Genomic DNA, 4356 nt, shown 5'->3' with positions numbered 1-4356 from the left:
TTTAATTGTTTAAATGTTAAAAATTCAACTCAGTTTATTTATATGGCACCAATTCATAATAAATGTCATCTCAAGACACTTTAGAAGAAAAACAATTTAAATTCAATCACATTCCAATTGATCCTAAAACAATGAAGGCGGTTCAGTTAATTATAGTAGAAGAAGAAATATCCTTTATTCTTCTTCTTCAAAAATGGGGAAATTTCAGTGAAACAGCAGCAAAGTGACAAGAAATAAAAAATATAAAAAACAGAATTAAAGCAAAAAAAAGTTTAAAAAGTTTCTATTTGAGGAAACCGAGTAGATTGCAGGAAATAAATCAAGATTTGAGTTAAAATCTTCCTGAAACAATCTCTTTCTGAGTTCCAGTGAGAGATTTATGGGGGAAGTAATTAATTCATTACTTTTATTGATCTAATTATAAAACCAGCTGAGAGGTTTGCTGCGCTGCTGCCTCGTTGTGCTTTTGCTTTGTAAAAGAGGAAGTCGCCTGCTCTTCCAGGGGGGTGGAGGTGTGCGCAGACGTGCTTTTATTTTGAAATCCAGCCAGTATTTAGGTGTGAAGTGATTGGAAGAAGCTGCAGGCTCCCTGTTGCGCACTTGGCGGAACGTACAGCCACAGATCGCGGCGCTCGCTCCACGCGTGGACTGAACCGAAAATGACTTTCCCACGCCGATTTTTACGCACAGCTCTGTGAATGGATTCTTATCGATCCGCTTAGATGACAGGAGATCAACCCGGCCAACGCGTCTGAGCGCGCAGAGACTTTACGCATCCCCGGAGCGCAGCGGGACAGTCGAGCTGCTGCGTCCTCTTACGTGTTTACCTGCTGCGGCTTTTCTGGAAGGACTTTCTGGGCGTGGAGGCGGTTTCTGAAAGGTAAGGGCAGTTCCCACGGTCACAGCGCTCAGGTTTTAAGGTGAGACCGTTTCTAGCTCGGACACCCCGCTGAGCTGAGGGGCTTTTCTATCTTAAAGTGCGCAGTGGTGCAACACTTTCACTTTCGTCAAGGTGCGCGAAACGTGCGTTCCTCCGGCTTTGCGTCAGACGTTGCGCAAGTTTCGCTGTTGACATTTGTGAGTCTTTATTAGGGCTGCAGCCGCATCATCCGGGTCACAGCTAGGTCTGCTCATGGCTCAGCTGCGGAGTGGAGAGGTGGAAGCGGTGCGCCTCTGCTCCCCTGAAATAATTTAGATAATTACATCAGATAATTGTGGAAACAGGGACAGAACTGCACCCAGAACTTCTGCCTATTTTGATCTTTGAGACTCAGTTATTGTTTTATTGATCTCTGTTGCCACATTTTATCTTTTTATTCCATTTATTTGTTTATTTGAAAGCACAGAAACAGCAGAACAAGTCTGTAGGTGATGCATTGAGTATTTCTATGCATTGAAGTACCTGCTATCCGCTTTCTTGCCTAAATATTCAAATAAACAGTCTTGCAACTTATAAATCAAGATAAAAATACTTGTTTTCCTTCTTACATATTAATAAACAACCTTAAAGCTTCATATTTATGTAAATCCTTGCAGACGTTCATATAGGTTTCAATCTGGCTTAAAATAAAGCAAATTATGGTTGGAAAAAACTTTTATTCAGAGAGGAAATCAAATATTTGTCTTTAAGATCCAGCAGAAAACACAGAAACACAATTTGTTTGTCGCTGAATCTGAAAAATTCAAAGGTAGCAGGATTTCAGTTCCAGCCTGATGATGCATCTCTGACCTCTGCTGCAGACGTTTTTGTGCTTTTGTCTCTTTCATCAAGAGTTTTTAAAACTGATTTCCTTTTAGTTTCTTAAAGAAATATGGGCTTTATCACATTACAAAAATGAACTATGTTATCAATAATGATGCTTGAATTGATTTCTGCATGGAAAATGTAAAGTGATTTTATGAAAAAATGTGATTCTTTCAGCAGATAAATGTTCATTTGATGTTCTTTGACATTTTCTCATCTGATTCACACGCTCTGCATTCCTCAGCACATTGAGCGTTTTGTTTTGGGATTTGATTATAGCATTCTGGACCAAAACGTGCAAACATAAACCGGAGCGAGCGATGGAGTGAGTCAGCCTCGACCCGCGTGCTTCACCTCCTCCTCCTGTTTGCTGCTGTATTTCAGACCCAGCCTGAGGTTTTGGGTTTTATATACATATATGCCTGCATGCTAACGTTTTGGGCGGCGTCAGTAGTTTTAGGATTAAGATGAGGTTTGGTGAGGTTCAGACTGTGGGCGTCCTGCGGTCGCTGTGACCGGGGGGGTGATGCATCAGAACCGTCTGGGCTGCAAACCAGAGGGTAAAAATTCAACCTGTGCTGCATCTGAAGGCGGTTTCTCTTCTCGTCTCGACGTATTTGGTTCACTGCTCAGCCTACTGCAGCTTTTCTAAGAGTCACTTCGGTTTTCACCTCTATTGTGAGGGTGGAAAAACCCAAACAACAACAACAACAACAAAAATGCATGTGTGGTAATGACAATGAAATGTTTTCTGTCATGGCAATAAAGAGAACCAACCCTCTTCTCAGGACTTTCCAGCAGAAAAAATGTTCAGATTTTAAACGGCTCTCAGGAAGTTGCTTTTTACTTGAATAAAGAAAACTGTTCAAAATTTATTAATTTTCTCTTTCTACCACAGAACTACAACAGTGTATTATGACCACTGTAGATTTTTTTAAAAAGAGTAAATTCTGCAAAAAATTTCAGAGATTTTCTCAAAAAACATGGAAGTTTCTGAGTTTGAAAGTTAAAAAAAAAAATTATATAAAAAAAATCAGAAATTTTGGGATTAATATCAAAAACCTCCTGGAAACATCAATGAATTTTTTTTAGTTTGAAAAGTTGAAAATGTGCCAGAATAAGATTCAGAAATTTTCAGATTAAACTCAAAAATTTTCTAGAAAAATGGAGGAAATTTCTCAATATGAAAAGTCGCACATTTTCAGCGTCTTAAACTCAGAAAAATTGTCTAAAATTGAACATTTTTGACTTTAGAAACTCAGAAAATTCCAAGTTTGTTTCCTCAAAAATTTTGGAGATCTCAAAAAAAAAAAATTGATTTCACTGTAGCAAATTTTTGACTTTTCAAAGAGATTTTTTTTTTTACATAAAAAATCTCAAAATTTGACTATTTTGATACAACTCCTCTTTTCTTTTTGTTCCATCTCTGATGGCCCAAATACGACGTCAAACAGAACATTTTCATTTCTACATCCATCATTTATGTAGAAATGATGGATGAAATATTTACAGACAGAAATGTAAATATTTCTGTCTGTCTTCACCCAGTGCTGAGTGACTTGCAGTTTTAATTTAAATCAACCAGAGTTCAGAGGGTGAACACTAAAACACTTAAACTCTCATTTACTTTCAGTTCAGGTGACCTCTTACTTCCTCCCTACCATTTGGAGCGCTCTTTAGTCTCTCATATCTCCCACAGTAAACACAGGAGACTCATAAAAATGTAATAAAAATGTAGAAATGTTGCTTCCAGAAGCTTCTCCCACTCGCATACAAAGAATATTTTTAATATGACAAACACTTTTCACAGAGTTACAGTTTATTTAAGGCTTTAAATTCTTGTCTTTTTCTGTGTGGGTCTGTGGGATTCACCTTTCACCTGCTTTACAATAAAGAAAATGAGGGAGAAATCACCATGGCAACCAGTGACTCAGCATTTTCTGAGAGTGTGGTTGTGACATTATTCAGTAGCTGGATTTCTAACAAAAAGAGGATTTTAATTTTAATGTGGCTAAAGGAAGGAAGTTGATTGACGTTAAATCAATCGATCAACTTTATTTATCCCGTTTGGTAGGTTTAGTTGCTGTGAGGTGAGTTACATCAGCACACAATATATCTAAATGCAACATGATTAAAATGTGCTCAGTACTTTAAAATATTTTTAGTTTTCTGACTCAAATACAGTATTCGCATTAGGACAAGATTAAAAAAAATAAATAAAATGAAACTAGACTGGCCATTTACCCAGAAACGATACTGTAGAGATGTTTGTTTAAACTGAGTGAGGGTTGCTTCGGCCTTCCTGGTCCTGAAAGGTCACGGCGGGGTCACGGGTGCAGCGCTTTCAGTTTCTCCAGGTGCGTGGAAGCTGCATTCCTCGTGTGCTGCATCGGTGTGAAAGCAAAGGTTCTTTAGCAACACTTTGCACAGGCGCAGACGTTTCAGCAGGACTGTCAGAGTTCCTGCAGCTCCGTTTCTTGGTAATTACACCTGCCTTCAGCCTGAGCAGCTCTGTAATTCCTGCTGCTTTTTTGTGTCAAATGTAGCAAAATGGCTGCTTATTTTGGTAAAAGCCTCTGTTTCAATGCTTTAAATCATTGTCTTAAACCGTC

At 38.5% G+C, this 4356-nt stretch overlaps 1 protein-coding gene across 1 annotated transcript in view; it reads left to right on the top strand.

Moving 5' to 3' along the window:
* Window positions 1–563: 563 nt before the first annotated feature.
* Window positions 564–4356, top strand: part of il34 (interleukin 34) — a 58635-nt gene continuing 54842 nt past the window's right edge. The window contains exon 1 of the mRNA XM_015030499.1: window positions 564–880. The gene's annotated coding sequence lies outside the window, so the exon portion shown is untranslated. The remainder of the gene's footprint in view (window positions 881–4356) is intronic.

This window comes from Poecilia latipinna, unplaced genomic scaffold (assembly GCF_001443285.1).
Source record: "Poecilia latipinna isolate Pla-1442-1.1 unplaced genomic scaffold, P_latipinna-1.0 Scaffold184, whole genome shotgun sequence".
NCBI classification, from domain to species: domain Eukaryota; kingdom Metazoa; phylum Chordata; class Actinopteri; order Cyprinodontiformes; family Poeciliidae; genus Poecilia; species Poecilia latipinna.
The sequence above is the reverse complement of the archived record's forward strand: the minus strand, read 5'-3'. Positions and strand labels throughout refer to the sequence as shown.